The sequence below is a fragment of the Haliotis asinina genome, chromosome 3 (genome assembly GCF_037392515.1).
Source record: "Haliotis asinina isolate JCU_RB_2024 chromosome 3, JCU_Hal_asi_v2, whole genome shotgun sequence".
Taxonomy (NCBI): domain Eukaryota; kingdom Metazoa; phylum Mollusca; class Gastropoda; order Lepetellida; family Haliotidae; genus Haliotis; species Haliotis asinina.
The window spans coordinates 20,868,255-20,888,649 of record NC_090282.1 but is presented as its reverse complement, the minus strand read 5'-3'; the positions used below and the strand labels follow the sequence as shown (position 1 = coordinate 20,888,649).

The 20,395-nt window shown below is 39.9% G+C and overlaps 1 protein-coding gene across 4 annotated transcripts in view; it reads right to left on the bottom strand.

The window, feature by feature from the left end:
* The window catches only part of LOC137277657 (protein FAM167B-like), a 284,520-nt gene that overhangs the window by 4,225 nt on the left and 259,900 nt on the right, over nucleotides 1-20,395 (bottom strand). The gene's annotated exons all lie outside the window — the stretch shown is intronic.

The window sequence follows — 20,395 nt, the reverse complement described above, 5'->3', positions numbered from 1 at the left end:
GGCTTCTGACGGGATCGGGTGGTCAGGCTCGTTGACTGCGTTGACATATGCCATCAGTTCCCACTTGCGCAGATCGATGCTCCTGCTTTTGATCATTGAATTGTCTGGTCCAGACTCGATTATTTACAGGTCGCCGCTATATAGCTGGAATATTGCTAAGTGTTGCGTAAAACGTAACTCATTCACTCACTCACTCACTCAGGGTAAGTCGTTCGATAATCAAAATTATTAGAATGTGTCGCGTGAAATGACTAGCTGACTTGTAAAGTAAAGGAATACAGCTATATGATCATATATTTTCAAAGCATGCCCAGTTGTAATTATGAATAACAAAAATAGTTTAACACAATGGAAAACGTTATATCCTGTGTGTATCAGGTACATACACCCACAGAAACAATGTGTAGTAGGGATGTTAGCTGATAAAATCCCTTTCTTATATAATATCCATTGAGTGTAGGGATAACCGTGTTTCAAGCTGCCCGACGCATCGACGGTGTCCATTTATGTCACCAACACAAAACTACAGGCGATTCTCCTGACTAATCTCGTACCGAGTCCGGCCACATGCATGAAAAAAAAACATAATGACTGTGTCACAATCGATCAGGCTGAGTTTAACTTTGAAGTGATTTTTTTACAAGCCAATTACAGAAAGGCGCTTCCTGTAGCAAGTAAACATGATTCTTCTCGTGTGACACAAAGCGAGCTTGTGGATCTTGGTCGTTACGTTTTTGGTGGCCTTTTATTCATTTCATGCGTTCACACACTCCTAACAACAGGGGATATAAAGTATAACATTCCCAGGCATCATGTAAGATTGGAAGGTACGAATGATGACATTTTATATACAATGATGTTGATAAACAATCAGAGCGTAGCGAACACAACAATAAAACCTTTCAAAATATAAAAAGATATATGAATGTGATACAGTAAGATGACATTTTCCTTCATCATTGCCTCATAATGCCACAGCTCCTGAGAACACATAATAACATAACAGGACAAATGAGGTTCAGATAGCAACTACACAATACCCAATTGCAACAGATCCAATGTTCTCAGTCTAAATGATGATCACAAAACCAGACAGAACAACAGCTTCAGTTAAATTATCTACACATCACTAAGCATACATGTGTGATGTTTTTGTTCTCAAGCCGGAGATCCAGGATCGTTTCCCGAGATGGTTACAACGTGTATGCTATCTCTGGTCCCTGTGGTGATATAAGCTGAAATATTGATGCAAGCGACGTACCCCTTTCGCCAGCTAATCGAAACTGATTATTCTCTGATGCTTACGTTGTAAATCTATCCACACAAAGGATTTTATCAGACACAGACGCAAAATGCTGCTTCAAAACGATTGACACTCAATACGTTATCCATTAAAATCCATCTTTCGTGTTAAACAGTTGATTTGCATTGAAATCCTTTCATAAAACACCATAGCACCTATAAAACAAGTGAAACTAACACATTTAACACCGTGTGTTACAACTCGCCAAACAACTGTCACGTCCCAACCTTCTCCACCTGGATCATCATTACCTTTAATGAAACCTGTGTCGTGGGTTTGTCACACGCACTTTCTACCTTCATCTGAGACGCCTTCACTAGCCCCACAGTCGGTTCAACATACCGATCATCCGACAGTCGTGAATGTGATGTTGAGATTGGTTCTTTGAAAGTATGTCGACCACCCTCCCTTAATCTCCCCCACTAGTCTTCTCGTTCAGTTGTCCACATCACAATACGTTTTGTAGATATCATCTCTTCTCAGCATCATTTAGCAACGCTAGACCTGGTTAATGAATCTCAGACACTAGGTCTCTGAACCTGCACTGCTTGGTTGAGATTAAATATGCGGGAACCTCAATTTGGGCCACGTACCTTTAACAAACGAGCCCTGAATGAGCATGAAGTCATCTTAACTTGGTCTCGAGGTAGCTGAAGCCCAAGAATTAGGATTAGCCCCAAGGCCAGGTAACCCTGCCCCTAATTTTCTGCTGGTCAGTCTTAAAGGGTCATAACGCCCCGGTTGATCCTCTTCTTCGCCTAATATTCCCTAGACCCCCTGCTGTGATAAGCAGCTTCTACAGAGGCAAGTGTTTGGCCGTGGGATTGTGGATAAGACCGACTCAAGAACAATTGTCAGTTCTGTGTTTCTACGACTGTATGCTAAACTGTACTGGCAGGTGTATCTTAACTGATTAACAGTAAAGGGTTCATAGCAAACGCATGCGAGTCTTTCTGGAACAATCTGATGGCGAAAACAATTATACATTTGGTTGCAATTGCCTGGAGGGGATATGGGTGAGTGAATGAATGGATATGATTTTACACGGCTATTAACAATATTCCTGTGATATCACGACGGGGACACTGTAGTAGCGCTTCAACACGAGGCATTAATCCAATTTATCACATTTATTTAAGGTTTCAGTTGAATAAACCTGGATGATTACGGATAGCGTTTTGCACCCGGTATGTCTTTAGAGTAAGTGCCAGTACTTAATCTGAGTATGTTATCATCATCATCATCATCATCATCATCGTCGTCGTCGTTTATGTGATGCTGTTCATCAATATATTTATCAGAAACTACTGACTTTGAGTTCTTTTCCTTTCTCGTTTTAAAATGGTTCGTCTCCATTCTTGTCTCAATATGGTTCACGTCATTCAGCATTACTGGAATAAGAATGTATCTGTCATCTAATGTTGTCAGGCATCCAAGGATTTGGGAATCAATTGTTGTCAGGCATCCAAGGATTGGGGAATCAAGTGTTGTCAGGCACCCAAGGATTGGTCATCAGGTGTTGTCAGGCATCCAAGGATTGGGGAATCAATTGTTGTCAGGCATCCAAGGATTGGGGAATCAAGTGTTGTCAGGCACCCAAGGATTGGTCATCAGGTGTTGTCAGGCATCCAAGGATTTGGAAATCAGGTGTTGTCAGGCACCCAAGGATTTGGGAATCAAGTGTTGTCAGGCATCCAAGGATTGGGGAATCAAGTGTTGTCAGGCACCCAAGGATTTGGGAATCAAGTGTTGTCAGGCATCCAAGGATTGGGGAATCAAGTGTTGTCAGGCATCCAAGGATTGGGGAATCAAGTGTTGTCAGGCATCCAAGGATTTGGGAATCAGGTGTTGTCAGGCACCCAAGGATTGGTCATCAGGTGTTGTCAGGCATCCAAGGATTTGGGAATCAGGTGTTGTCAGGCACCCAAGGATTTGGTCATCAGGTGTTGTCAGGCATCCAAGGATTTGGTCATCAGGTGTTGTCAGGCATCCAAGGATTTGGGAATCAAGTGTTGTCAGGCATCCAAGGATTTGGGAATCAAGTGTTGTCAGGCATCCAAGGATTTGGTCATCAAGTGTTGTCAGACATCCAAGGATTTGGGAATCGAGTGTTGTCAGGCATCCAAGGATTTGGGAATCAAGTGTTGTCAGGCACCCAAGGATTTGGGAATCGAGTGTTGTCAGGCATCCAAGGATTGGGGAATCGAGTGTTGTCAGGTATCCACGTGCCATGCACAGTAGCCAAGACATTCATCTGGTAAACATCAGAGTGAGGAGGCTTTAACAACCATTTAAACCGAAGGTGAGCTACGTGAGGTTCATGTAAGAGACGTTGACGTTGACGTAGACGTTGATAAGGTGAAACTCACGAGGAAGATCCTGGCAGTCAAATCCTCGATAATCAGATGTATTACTGAAAACCGAGTCACCTATTATATAAAACGCCACATACACTGTAGTTTGGCATACACAACTGTAACAGAATACGTTAATACTGAGATAGTAAACTGAACGAAATAAGTCGCCACCATCTGTGCCTGATTTAGCGATCTTCAAGTACCCGTCAGTATACATATATTCACAATGCATGGGTTTGGCGTCAATTAAAACATAAGTACCTACACATAAGCCTGTAATCTTGAGATTAATGTACGTTTATCATGGGGTTTAAAACACATTTACAGCTTTCATAATATGATAAATGTATTAACCCTGAGTAGATAATGGAATTTAATCTCACTTAAGTGACAGCACTTGAAACGTTTAATCTTGATTGTAAATTCAATAATCCTATCGGAGTAGGCATGGTGGCTAAGGCTGTGCAAGTCGATAACATCACAGGATGAATAGAAGCATATGTGCTTACAACAAATTGACGGATGTAACGAACAGGATTTCTATGTATTTCAGCTGAAATCCGTACATAGAACAAAGGTTAAAACGACCTAGTGAGTTAGTAAGTGAGTTAATATTTTGGACAGAAATATTTAGGGATATATGTAAGCTTTCAGATTATGAATAATGATGTATTTTTTCATTGACATACTGATAAAATATCAACCATAAAAATACCAATATCCCTAACCTATGTTCTCCAGGATATATAGCGTCACGTCGGCAATGTTTAAGTCATATCGTGACCAGACCAAATTTGACTATTATATAGAACATGCATATTTGATAAAGCCTGTCGTCAAATGACAGTAAAACAACTACACTATCACTATTCGAATTAAAACTAGCATGTGAAGTTAAAACTAATAGAAATATTTGGATAATACATGATATAAAAACAAGCTGTAGATCGTCAACGACTGAAGGTAGATCACCATGCCAGAGACAATATAATAGACGATACAAAGGACTATGGGGGCCTACTGTGCGTTTGCTACCTGGCATGGACCTCAGCTGGATTTACACCATTCCCTCAGCTGCTGGCCATTGTATAAAACGAACTATGTAATGGTTCCTTTGCGTTCTATTGCCTCATTTGAAATTAATTATCATTAACACTAATGCAAATGTAATCTCGTATACCGTTCTTCATCAAAGGCCACGTGATGGAAATGTGTTATGACAAGGTACAGAATAAAACGTCCATAAATGCTTATACGGAAGTCGGCCTTATAGGATAAATTGCCGCCATATTGTGAGATCAAACAAGAGTTGTATGTCTGCACTGACAATGCTGGAATCCAACCCGTAATCCAACAGGCTTCAGAAGGGACGTATTTGCCCATACAACCCTATACCTTACCACTTGCAGTCGTCTCATCTCCGTGACAGTTCTTTATATAACTACAGACTACATTCTATACATAACACCATGGTTATTGCAGCTGAAAATAGACACCACTGACAGGTGAGTCTATTATTCCTCTCAGAATAAATACAAAGCAATGCCATGCCAACATCGACCTAATTTACACCCGATTATCTTCCCCCAATACAGATATATCTGTAGCAGCCCTAGCTTCAAGAACGCTATTACCAGTGTAATCGTGTGTTCATATTTCTGCTTGCTACAGGGAACTACAGCAAGTAAGAACTACTATTTCAGGCTTACTAAGGACTAGCGTTATTACATACAGATACACCTTGTGGCAGAGCTGAAAATAAACTGACAAAGAAAATAACGCGCCGTTTAGGGCTGTATTCAAACTGAAACCTAAGTACCTCTGAGGATAGTCATCAGTGGTCTTAATACCAAACGAGGGAGTAATAGTACGACTTATCCACGTATGACAGGAAAGATACTCTTGTTCAACGATAACTGCATTCACATAATGGTAATATGAATAGATTATTGTCTTTACCGCTAAACCCTCAAAACTGGAATGTAAAGTAATATTGCCTTGAAGTTCATCAGTTGACAGCAAATACCTTCCTATTTTGGTACCATCATTGGGAAACTAGAGCACGCGTTTACCATGGTTTTATAACAGAGTGATGTGTATCTATCTGTAAACGAAATTTATTCGAAGTAATGTGATTATTCGAAACAACAGAATACTCAAATTGCATAATCACCTGATACTTACTACATCTGTAAGTCTGTCAGAAAAGAATATCATAGATAGTATAAGTTGGTATTCTCAGTGGAATATAATAGTTACAATAGTAATATAATACATTCTCAGTGTTAATAAATGATTATTCTTCATACAAATGAACTAAGCTAACATACAACTGTCATCTAAATGTCTCCATGATTGCCAAATGTAGGCAAAACCGAGACAGTCCATCAAGATACCAAGATATCTACACCGGAGTGCGCGTGCGATATCTTGTGCCAGGAGTATGATAACTGTGATAGAGGTTCACTCCGTTAAGTGGTTTCCTGTCGATAAAATTGACGCAGGTTTGGCCTGGTGGTTTAAGTGATTGATTGGTTGGTTGGTTGGTTGGTTGGGTGGGTGGGTGGGTGAGTGAATGAGTGAGTGGGTGGGTGGGTGGGTGGGTGAGTGAGTGGGTGAGTGAGTGAGTTAGTTTAGGTTTACACCTCACTCAGCAAAATTCCAGCTATATAACGGCGGTCTGTAAATAAACGAGTCTGGTCCAGACAGTATAGTGACCAATAACACGAGCTTCGATCTGCGCAATTGGGAACCGATGACATGTGTAAACCAAGCCAGAGAGTCTGACCACCTGATCCCTTTAGTCGCCTCTTACGACAAGCACAGTCGCCTTTTGTAGCAAGCCTGGGTTTCTGAACACCTATTCTACCCCGGATATTCACGGGTCGGCCTAGTGGTTTAAGTGTTCGTTCGTTACATCGAGTGATGTCCATATCTGGTGTCCCCCGGCTTTACATTGCTAAAATAATACTACAAGCGGCGTAGAGCTCACTCAGTCACTACCTTACTACAACATGAAACTACATATCAGTGTGGCGCACATCTTCACAAAACTGAAGGTGTTTTCTTTATTCACTCATGTAGTACTGACTGCCATTTAACCTCTTGTGCTCGGAACTGTCTTCGGCTCTTGCGCTCGGAGTCAGCCGATAATGGAGTCGGAGTATTCTCCGTCGTTGACGTGTTTGATATTGTGTTATACGTCAGGTTAACTGGATGGGAAGTATTAGGACCGAGTGCCTTGATTAAAACCTTCATTGGCTTCTCAGATCCAGATCTTCTCAGTAAACCACGTGAGCCCCTCGCCGATATCTCAGTCCGCATTAGTAAACAACGTGATTTAAAGCTCAGTGGACCTGGCTTTTTCCGCGAACTATATGAAATGATCTTAGGAGAAAACACACGTTTCTGCTTAGAGATTTTGCAAAATGTGTTTGAGATTTTAGAGTGTTTGTAGTTTATCACAAATGTTTTTGCTTAAATAGACCAAGAAATGTATGTGTCTTCTTATACGGAATTGTAAAGGACATTCGTGTAACCTCACCGGTCCGAGTAAGTCCTAACTGACATACATGAAATCTGATAACAACATGACAGATCCTTCTCCCGTTTACTTCTACTTGAGAATTACAATACCTGATTGTGTAATCCGAGTAAGTCAAAACACTTACAGACATATATCAGGCACTTCTTCCGTCTACTCACACTAGAGAATTACAACACCTGGTTGTGTAATCCGAGTAAGTCAAAATACTTACAGACATATATCAGGTACTTCTCCCGTCAACTTACACTCGAGAGTTACAACACCTGATTGTGTAATCCGAGTAAGTACAAAAGTAAATCAAAGTACAAGTTGACATATTTCAGAGTACATAAAGATTACGGGACCTTTCCCCGGTTTGACGCGAAGCGTACTGTAGGGGAAGGTTAGGTATGGCACTACATCTCTATATCACCTCTCCTTCTCAACGTAACGTGTGATCATATCATGTTTGAAAATTCGCCGACCAAACATAGCAAAGCATCATTATAAAATTATTATTTTGCACAGTAATGTTTCCTTTAGTTTCCAAAGACACATTAATATAGTAATACCAGTAATAAGTAAAACATAATATTTCACGAAAACCAGGGGGAGTCGCCTTAATAATTTGATATATTTGACACAACGAGGTACGTCTTTAAAGACGTAGATGTTTGACATTAAAATCGTGATATCTCTTTTAAAAACCCCGTGGGGTCTTTTTCAAATTCCCCAAAGCTGTTTTAATACAAACAAACAAACAATTTATACAGGGACAACAGTCAAAACATGTACAAGATAAGCTCCCAATAACTTGCAAACAGTCTTTTGACTCAACAAAGAAATACTTCAGAGGATGACTATGGTATGTTGCCTGTCGATTTGATGGCATGTGATTCATCCACAGGTTGGGAAACCAATACCACAGATGTCTACACAAAATGTTATTCCTCCCTCTGAAGCTTCGAAAATGAATTCAACCTTTAAAAAGTAATCAATCTCTCAGTGATGTCTTCAGGTAATACTAACTCCCTGATTTCTCACTTGTGTACAATAGTGGGCGGAAACCAGTTAGGCATGAAACGACAGTTGACATGCTAGTCCATGCCCCTCTTACAACTGTCTCACGGCAAGGACGAAACTTTCTCTCAGGTTGGAGAAGCATGTAATATCATGGATTCACGCTGACGTTTGTGGCCCCATAAATCTTTACAAGACATGGAGATATGTATACCATTGTCATTAAATCCGCATAGTCAGGTTAGATGTTGTGAATTATTTGAATGGCAATGTTGTTCTCGCATCACACAATTCATCCTTGAAACCGTGTGCACCATGGAGGGCTTACTCGCGTACGACGCCGGATAATTTACGATGAGAGCTCTGTCCAAACGCTTGCTAGGATTGTGTGAATCTTGAATTCGATCAGATTACCATCACCACCAAATCAGTGCTACTGGGTTTTTTCAAAATGTGGTAAAAGCCTGTGACCAACATCACAAGAGGTTTCTCCTTGCCTTTAACCCGATACGCCGTGATTTAAGTCGGCATGCTTACAGAGCGGCATGAACACACATATCATTCACTTAATTAAACTAATAATCTGCCGAAAACAGATATACCACATAAATCTGGGTATGAAACTTTAGACGGTAGCTTTGTGATAAATACCAGGTGTCATTGCTGATATAATTATATACTGGGCAAAAACAGCTAGGGATATATGCAAATTTAGAAATTTTGAATAATGATCTATATATTCATTGACATGCTGACACAATATCAATAATACAAATACCAATATCCCTAACTTGTTTTGTCCAGTACATATGCCGGTGTACTGAGAGATGCACACAATGAACGTTTTCATACAGAATTCTCGTCAATATATATTGCTGTCTTCTGAACATTCAAAAGAAATACATGATAAAACAACAACAAGAAATTAGTTATTTTATCTGAAAGAAGAATAATAGCAATAACGACGTAAGACATTGTCCTTTAACACAAGCAATGTGCAAACAAGGCCGTACAATAACTATCTTCACATGACTTCGGTGACTGAAATTCTAAAAGTAGGTAGTTGTAGAATGAGGACTATTTATTATCACACACACACACACACACACACACACACACACACACACACACACACACACACACACACAACTTCTTTAATCTGTATAAGCGACGTTCGACTTACATTCTAATATCGTTATCAAGCAAGTGATGACACTAGAATCTGTGTATCCATAAAAATAGTCCCCATTCTTCTATATCCTCACAGTGGGAGTTAGTGAGTTTAGTTTTACGTCGCTTTTAACACTATTCCAGCAATATCACGGCAGGGGACACCAGAAAATGGGTTTCACACATTGTACCCATATATCCTCACAGACTTACTGAGAATGTATATTAATATTATGAACAGTGATTCGTACGCCTAATACCTTTTCAAAAATAAAAGTGACCTGTAAAATTCTATTTTTCTTGAAACAGACTAAGCTTTTCACGTTCATGTGACAGTAAGTAGCGTAATATAAATATTTTACAAGGTGATCCTCGTATATATATCTGTTAGCAACATTATATGACAAGGCCAAAAGGAATCGGGTTTATACGGTTTGCTGTGATATACTGGTCTGACATCCGTGCATCGAGTTTATGCTATATCACGTGATAGATGGATTTCTGACGACATCATGGGGAGAGATGCATCCATCTAACAACGTCATACCATCAGGTTTACATGGTGTGATAGATTACCCTCACGACGTCCTAGCGTCTGGTTAACACTATAGGACGTGATATAATTATAAAACAACTCCCGGTAAATGTCCTCACCTTCAGGAAACAATAGGTGAACAGTAGGTTTATGTTATACATCAACAAGCATTAAAGGAGGATTCCACGAGTACAGAGCGGGGAAGTCCGTCGGTCAAGACATCGGTCACAGTGACGCCTTTTGACGATGGGGATTAAACCAGATTCACCAATGTATTCCACATACACCATTAAGCGGCGTGTTTACCTTGTGTCGCTGATGCATGCGAATACGTTCATGGCATATTTCAATTCTTCCATCATCTGAACATGGTTTGCTTACAACTCTTCACAACTGTCTTTTCACAAAGACATGGCTGTTCAACTGTCTTGTTCAAATCGTCTCTTACTCTAAACTACCCCTGACATTACTGACAGAAGTGTCTTAGGGTTCTCTACAAAAGTCTGATTTGTTCAAAAACACATGTCTTCATCATTGCTTGCATTGGTGCAGAGGCATGGACATGGCGCAGCTTACATAAACATTCTTAAGAAACTTGCCTATACCATTACTTACATAAATATGTATTATGCACACCGATACAGACATTTATATTCCAACAAAGACTAGACGATATCATCGTTTACATTCTAACAGTGACAGATCGATCGATATCATTATTTACATTCTACAATGACATGTTCATATTCTAACAGTGACAGATCGATATCATTATTTACATTCTACAATGACATGTTCATATTCTAACAGTGACAGATCGATATCATTATTTACATTCTACAATGACATGTTCATATTCTAACAGTGACAGATCGATATCATTATTTACATTCTACAATGACATGTTCATATTCTAACAGTGACAGATCGATATCATTATTTACATTCTACATTGACATGTTCATATTCTAACAGTGACAGATCGATATCATTATTTACATTCTACAATGGCATGTTTATATTCTAACAGTGACAGATCGATATCATTGTTTACGGTCTTACACTGATATGTTAATATAATCATAAATTTACATTCTGTCAGTGACATTTCGATATCAGTGTTTACATTCTTACCGTGACAGTTCGATATCACTGTTTACAATATTACTGTGACAGATCGATATCATTGTTTACAATCTTACAATCTTAAATTTTCTACGTGTCTGTGGGAGAAGGTAAACGACGATATCGATCCACCCCTGTCATACTGCAAACATATACCACTGTAGGAATGTCAACAATTATAATGACCTGTAACATTCTAATAATGACTGGTCGATATCATTATTTACAATCTTACAATGGCTGATCGATATCATTGTTGACATTCCGGCCTAGAGATGAGGTTTCATTCTTACAAAGTTCAAGTCAGTATCTTTGTTAACATTCCAATGAAGGAATGAAAACATAAATCTTAACATTTTTACGGAACCCTGTGTCAGTCGTCGTTTACTTGAACTCGACATCGGAGTACAAACTGTTGTTAATCAGAATTATTGTCTGAAATTATTTTGGAAATGCCATCATTAAGAGAGTTCTATGGTGAGAACTGTTTGACAGAGTTGGCGCTAGAGTCACGTATCTCGTGACCTCGACCTTCACGCACGACGGATGCTGCTAGAAGGGCCGGATACATCCCCTCGTTTGGTGAACACCTGCTGTCATTGATGATTTGTGAGAGTAGACTCTGGAAACTGACGTCGCCGCTCCGTTTGGAGGAACACCGCTAATGCACTGATGTTGTTTATCTGTGTTACCTGGAAGCTGGTATGTGTCATTTGTTATGCGACACATCGCTGTCAAAGCATGCATTTGTCTCAACAGGAGGTCACGTACAATATTTTATAACGAGACAGCCTACCATGGGAAAGAGTGATTGAGTAAAATTGATTTCACGCCGAGTTAAGCAATATCCTAACTATCTCGCGACACGGAGTACACAAAATGGACTTCACACATGTTAGAGTCAAACCGGGTTTCAGTCATAACGAGCCAATGCTTTAATAACAAAGCTACTCCACTTTCTTAAAGGACCACTAAACTCAATTTTTTGGTACTCTTTTTATCACTGCATATGAAAGACTTCTGGTTAGTCATAAACAAAACACCATTTCCTTTTTTTACAAATACTTGTGGTTAATTAATACCAAGCGCTTAAAAGTTGCCTGCTTCTCTCTCACCCGCAAACGAAACCGCAGACAGGTTACGTAACTCTGTCGCCAGAGCCCTACAGTGACGTCATAGAAGGAACGATTTCCAGTTAAATGTATAGAAAATGTGTAGGAAGCTCGTCATTTTGCTGATTTCTCGACGTCACCAAAGACATGCCGAATTGTTGTGCTGCCGTCAACTGTTCCTTGAGGTCGGGTGATGGTGTCACTATGCACAGATTTCCACCAGACTCCGTAGTTTGTGATTAAATTGTTTGTTAGTGTGTGCGAATGGTTCGCCCCTTACCACGATTCCAGGATAGAAAATGGAGTTCAGGTTTCTAGGTTTTTAACGTTCACTCACCAGTATGTAGACACTTGTCAGTATACGTCTTTATACTTGGTTTCATAATCTTTGTTACTTTATAATCATACTTGTATGCATTTTGAAACTTTATGAAAAGAAGCGATCTGCGAATGTATATCAGGAATGTAATATGTAGACATTTCATAGTTTGCCTATATGAATCATAATTCGCACGCACGCCCTAGTGCATGTCGTCTGCATCGTTACACTTCACGACGAAAACAATGATTCTGTTGAAAGCTACGACAACTTATTAAAAACAAAAATGCAAATATTAAAATTAAAGTCATAGGAGCCATATCAGGCTATCACCTTCTTCGAGGAATGTATCCATCAATATCCACAAAAACAAGTGATATATAATTCATCTGCAGATTTCCCAAGTGATATGTCTTTTAACAGTCTAATATACGAAAACGTGAAGTATCTTTTCAGGTTTTTCACATTGCCGTATAGTCTCATTGGTTACCCAAGATAGCACACCTGGCAACTAATAGCATAATGTGCGTCATTCTTTATAAAAAAAGTTATTTAGTTAGCCAATAATGAGCAATCAATCAATGTATTGGTTGTTAATCCTTTGAAAGAAGGGTGTTGTTTTACATAGACACAGACACGACAGAGTGTATTCAGTATGGATCGATTAGTAAATGTACATACATAAACACTACCTTTTGACAAATCCCCCATTTAAATCCCCATAAAACTAATTAATCAATCAGCGTGTTATCGGGTAATCCTTTGACAAAAGAAATGCCAAATGGGGGCCTTTGTCGGGTAATCTAAGCGGCGTTACTACTAATTGCACCTGTTATAAATTCATTAACTGAGCATCAAGTGAATGATGACAAATAACGTGTAGGTTTATACCACCTAACACGGATTACAACCTAGCGACACCAAGTGATTTTGACAGAGTCGTCTATGAAAACAATGGTTGTAACTCGAAAACTTGGCAAAGCAGGAGACAAACCTAAATGATAGTAGATTGTGAGAACATATAGCTTTTATTTTTCTCAACAGGTTTCGCGATTTCAAGTTTGTACAAACCTGTAAACGAAATAGTTTAACCCCTGAAATGTAGATGAATACTGCACAGACCCTCATTTCTATACCTACTATTACGTCACGGAGGCGCGCCGCTCTGATTGGTTGAAATTTCGTTTGCGGCTGAGAATTGTGCACCGTTGACAAAAAGGTCGAGTTAAGGTAATTAAAGATCGAAATGAGCAGTTTTAATGACGGGGTTTCATTTATAATGATGTCAGCAAGTGATTTTGCATTTGTACCGTATTATAGTATATGTGACATTTAAAGGAAAGTATAATACTAATATGAATAACAACTTCTTTATTTCTCTCATGCAACGTTTCGGTATAGCTTCTTATACCGTTTTCAAGCAAAATACCAATCTAACAGAGTTTTTCAAGGGAGATCTAGAGAATATTGTAGGATTTTCAAATCCAGTGCTCTTAACCAATTTAGAGAGAGACAAACGTATTTACCTCCGTTCCATGTGCTATCGATGTCCAGTTGTTTTTGAAACAAACAGTATACACTGCGTATTCTGTATACGCATGTGTGTATCAACAGTTGTAAACAATATTTGTCCGATCATGATCCCACCCACAGCCAGTCACTAATCCGTCTGTATCCCCAAAGATCACAAGGAATTCTCGCCTTGCTGACATTCACAGTACATTAAACAGTATTTAAATAAGTAACTCTATTATTGTTACCACTCACGTGCATTAAAGTGTTATAATCCTACATGTGACATAACTGAACAATGGTAAGTCGGTGTAGGTTTATCGCCGCAAGATCGATTTATTCGCCGCCGCATTTCCTAGAACCAAACATGCGTTGTTCTAACATCTGTTGTGTTACCCTCGCTCAGGGAAGCTGTTATCTCAATGACTGTTATTAATCTGCATTGAACATGTATGTTGTCTTGAGATTGGAGTTGTTGAGAAACTTTTAAGCCCAGCATAACTCTCTGAATTGTTTGCACCTGTATGTTCCTATGAGACGACTTGTAATGTCACAACCAAAAAGCTGTTTAAGAAAGTATATCCGTGTCCGATGACTGTTAGTCTGTCATACAGACGAAACAAACATATCCAATAAAGCAAACCCAAGTCTAGAAAATATCGCCAGTCTAGATTTCCACAAAAAGTGGTAAGTCGGTATAGGAAAAACATTTTGTTTTTACTATAAGCCTCTTTTCCGTAAAGTATGCTCATTTCCGAGATTTATTGTTAGTCTAGATGATGGTGGAAACACAAACTAGGAGCAGGTATTTGTATTTTCTACGGGTACACTCACTCTGTCTTCGACTTAAAGTATGCATTTATTCGGTGACTGCCTCACCTTAGTAAAGTTCCCTAATTTTTAGTTCAAGACGCCTGGGTGTTCTCGTCAGCTACCATATCAAGTATCCGTTCATGTAGAATTGCAACGCCTTCGGCGTACTAGATTACCAGCTTTTTTGAAAGCGGCTTGTCTTGATACGGAATTATTTTCTCGAAGTGCACAAAAACAATAAACAAGTATTGCATATTTCCTGACGGTTGTAACCTCATGTCGACAGGTAACCCAACCTTATGATGGAGCCCTCTGTGACCAGGATGTTTTAGACAAGAGAACGTCCACTGTCCAGCTATCCTTTCAAATCTTTGAAGAGCATTGAAACGCTAGACAAAAATGAAGATACGACAATAGGTAGGAAAATAACTTCGTTAGTGTTGATAATTATAAAACATGAATTCCATACATCAACCAGTCTCGATTATGCTCCGAGATAAACCCCATACAACGCAAACGGAAACTTGGTGATAAATATCATATAATTGGATTCTAACAATTACACCAGGTATTCAAGGTTGTTACCCATGGCACCTTCTGCAGAAAAAGAACTCGTTATCCTTAAATAATTCATGTCTTCAGGTATGCTTTGACAAATTCTTAGATCATGTGATTGCGCACCACGTTTCCGCTATGATGTTGCATTACAAAGGAACATTAAAGCGATGGTGGATGAAAGTTATTTAAGATTTCTGATTACAGCTGATGTCGCGTTATCAACGTGAAAAAATGTTATATCTATTCTCGTTACAACAAACAATGTGCACAGGGACATGGAACGGCGACGTGCTGTGATTTGTCAATGTTCGTGTTCAGTTTCGACAACACCTACCCCAGGAGCATTTTCAATATATAGCTTCACATATTCTTAAGGTTGTTTGCTATTAAAATCTCTGACATTTTGCACGGTAATGCTGTGAATACCTCGTCATAATTGGACAGGTTACGTGTGTTACGCTGTCAGCGCATGTCAATCCCGCAACAACGATATATCACGAGAACTTAACAACAACGACCGCGGGCGATTTCACAAATAGATATCTACTTACGTCGTTGTTGTATTGGGTAACTGAGAATCTTATCTAGTAGATATCACAATGCACTGTTATCTAAGCCGACGAGCTGTGTTGTTTGCTGTTTAACTATCTGTTTCTGTTCTCCACACGTTGTGGGAGGCAAAGAAGCAGACGACATACGAGATAATCGGGTGTCATCCTGTTGATCGGGTGTCAATCAGGAGCCATCTTGAAACTTGAAAACTGCCCTCGTTGCTGTTCAGCTTACGGGTCAGTGGATGTCATGCAGGCTAAGACTGTAATTGAAAAGGTTTGTCATTCCTACCACGTAGGAAAAAATACAAAATACTTAAAGAGTGATACCCTCATATTAGGAATGCGATATGGTAACATTATCTTGCAACACCTTTTCGCAACATGGGGTTTCAGGAGTGGAACTGGAACCTTGTAAACCATGCTGGTCGTATAGACAACTATATGTTTGTTATCCCAGCTAACAATTTCACATTGCCACAGCGTTATGCTTTCGTTGTCACAGCGTTATGCTTTCGTTGTCACAGCGTTATGCTTTCGTTGTCACAGCGTTTTGCTTTCGCTGTCACAGGGCTATTCTGACTCCCATTTACGTTGTCACAATGTTATGACCTGCGTTGTGAAACATCATTTTTACGTCGTTCCAAGGTTATTAGCGTTCTATTTAACATTAACAGCTGAATAGATTTCCTAATAGTGAACAGTACATGAGAAACAAAGAAGTTCACTTCAATGTTTATTCCTCAATATGAGTGTTGCTTTGGTCGTACGTTTTCTGAAGCCCTAGCTGAACAGTTCAGAAAGAATCTCAAAGTGTCAAAGTGAAAAGTTATGCAGAAGCCGTGACACCAAGTTATAAGAAACGTTGTTATAACGTTGTGAAAATCCCAAAGCCTCAACGTAAGCTCCCAACGTTGTCCATGGCGACATGACGCTATGAAATGACGTCATACTTACGTTGTGACAACGTTGTGTGTTAGATGGGATTTAGCTGTGACATCGTGTCCCAATGGCGCGGGTTGTTTGCAATAACTGCGTCCCTTGTAGAGACTCGATGATTTACAGGTCTCCGTGACGCATGCATATTAATATTTACAGTCTCTGCGTCTCCTACAACCTTTCGTCTGTGAATGTTTGTGACAATAATGAATAAAATTCACGCGACCTTTCCTCAAAGACGTTACAAAATGCCCATGGTTTTATCTGTAAAGAATAGCGATTTATGCAGCATTCATTGCGAAAAATACCTGTTGCATAACGTCTTACGTTCATATATTTAATGTCACATTTCCATAAGTGAGTGTCCTCCATTAGGGGAAAACATCTAGATCTCCAGAAGTATTTAAACACAAAGAATTAACTTTCTATTAAAGATCCTTGTATTCATGTTCAACGTTTGTATTACAGTATGACGGATAAAGACAAATCAACTACAAAAGTCCACTCAACTACATCTTTCCACTGAACGTTGTAATATATGTACAGTTGACGTTTACATTATCATTCACGTTCGTACAGTCACACCGGGTGGATGTTGCGATACAGTCAATGTAAAGTAAACACTGTACACAATGTAGTTTGACACTTTCATGTCTGCCCTGATTTATTAGAGACATTCCGGTAACCCAGCATACAACCCAAAAATGAGTCATAAACAACAAAACAAGGCACAAAGTCGTCCACGCGAGATAATCCAGTTATAACAGAGGAGGATTAAGTATTGAGTTACGAGGGACTCTGGCCAGAGGCCGACGTAGGAATTCCTACAGGGCATACGTGACGCATGGGTACATCTAGAACCTGCGCTGTGGTATGATATTGAAGGTATACTTGCATCGTGCCACCGTATTAAACCAGTCTAAGAGTTAGTCTGAAAATATATTAATATATTGGCGGTGGCAAATAAACCAAATCTGAAAAGGAGTGCAAGTGAGGTGGGAAATTCAGAATCTAAGGAAATTCAGACTTGATTCATTTAGGGCTTTAGGATTGCAGAAAGTGTTAGACAGTAGGGAAAATAATGTACGTGGTTCAGGGACTGTGACACAGACTACGTCATCTGTGACAAAGAACCGAGTGCGTTCCTATATTAGTGTATGTGATACCTGCATCACTGCTCCCTATTAAACCTGAGTCATGACACTGGACCAAGTGTTCTGTGCTGACCGTGTCCGTATTAAACCTGAGTCATGACATAGGACCAAGTGTTCTGTGCTGACCGTGTCCGTATTAAACCCGAGTCATGACCCAGAACCAAGTGTTCTGTGCTGACCGTATCCGTATTAAACCTGAGTCATGACACAGGACCCAGTGTTCTGTGCTGACGGTGTCTTACATATGTCATAGCTTCGTAAATAGATAATTAACAACCACAAAACACAATTTCCGTAATTACGACACCTCTGTGAAGTATTTAAACACTTGTTCGATTCCGACCATATCGGAATTGTGTGATCGTCAGAAACACTATCACTGACAGTTATTCAAGAATAGATGAACGTACCCCAGAGAGGGCATCCACCACAACCTCGCGTCAAGACAATGTAAGTCAACATGAGATCAAGACAAAATAGGTACCTTCTGTCCAACATCACTTTCATTCTGTCACAGATGTGTCACATTGTGAGAGCTTTACTGGGACATTGACTTGGCTCTGTAATACACAACATCAAGGGAGTAGCTGGTGAGCTTATCAGGTTATCAAGACTGTTCTCAACAAAGCAATCTTCACGCTAATACGATCGTATGCCTAAATATTGCCTTCGTTGTCGTAACGCTGATGTCGCTTTGCGAAACGGGGCTCCGGGTATACGAGGTTGTCGATCTTGTTTACAGATCAGGAAATGCCTACATCGTCTTAAACCTGAAGCCATCGTCAACATCGTCAACGTGTGTAGCATGTGGCACCTTATTCAACCATGACCAAAACCTGGAGTCGCCAATGCGCTGAGATGATTATCACGGCATAACACATGGATGTCACATGTCTTGGGTGGATTTTCAGGGCATGACAATGCGTGGCTCGGTCAGAAACTTCAGCAGTTACACTGGACTGACATGTCGGAAGGGGGGAGTTGGGTTGGGAGATCAGAGCCCTTAAACACAGTATGTATACAGTCCATATTCACTTTACTCTGTGACTATCTAGAAACAGTGTTTATGTGGAAGTAAATCCAGGGATTTACTCGTAGCTTCATGCTTCTCCAACGCTATCAAAGGCCCCCTGCAATGTCGCTTCTTGAAATCCTCTTTTTCTTATAAAGAGAAATCTCCTTAGATGATTTGCAATCTTTGATCTCGGGTATGTCAGGTATGACTGGGAGCCCGAGTGTGAAATTAGTCAGTGTTGACATTTGTAAACGTCAAGCTCACTTTCTGTACATTCTCTTCAAAGCAATTCCACACTCTCCTTATTCCCAGTGGAATATCAATAGGAGGCTGAACGATGCAATATCACCTGAACGTTTCACTCATGGAAATTACGACAGTTTCCTTCGCGACTCCTCCAATACACAACGACGACGTCAACAGCAAATGTCTACAACATCGCCTTCTCCCACAGTTGACTGGGTCCAGCAAGCTTATTTATAATTGCCTCTGCGTTTCATGTTCATGTGACAATAAGAAGGTATAGCGTTAAATCTTGTTATTTCGGTTACTATAGAAACAGCCAGGCTACCGGATCCCAAGATTATGAAATCTACTCAATGTCTATTCCTTGATAAAAATAGGTGTTGAAAGCGTTGGTGCAATAGATCCCCTGCGATGTTAAGCTGAGTGCGCTGACAAATACCAATATAATAGCAGGGTGTCTGGCAGAGGTCGAGCTCTCTGTTCAAGTATGAATTAATAAGACATAAAACAATAACTGTATAGACATAATCATATAAAACATCGCTATGAGCTACATGTCGTCGTGTTTGGCGGAACAGCCGCTGCTGGGTGGACGCACACAACTACTGGACTCCCACAGACTTAGGTCATTAAAGGCTGATTCAAACACGCCGTCGTACACTTTCTACCGACTATAAAGTTGAAGTAGTGAAATGTATCTGCTTAGACAATCTCCACTTCAAAATAGATAGACCGTGAGTTCACCTTCTACATCGGCATCGATATATTGAACAATGTATGAATTGAACGGTTGAACTGACTTAATGACTTAGGGGAATGAATCGAATTACTTGATATTAACATTACAGGAAACATGTTCCTGAGCCATTGCCTTATGTGAATACTACAGAATAGTCCTTCCTATACATACTCCTATGGCCATACACCAATGAGCGATTGTGACGGGAGATCGTAATTACCAGGGCGTTGATTAATAAGAGTTTAGTTGTGGTGGCTTTCAGAGTTTGCAGCAGGAGTGATTGAGGGAGTTAAGTGTCACGTCGCCTTTAGCAATATTCCAGCAATATTACGGCCGATGACACCAGAAATGGGCTTCATACAGTGTTCGTAGGTGCGGTATCGAACCCGGGTCGTCGGCGT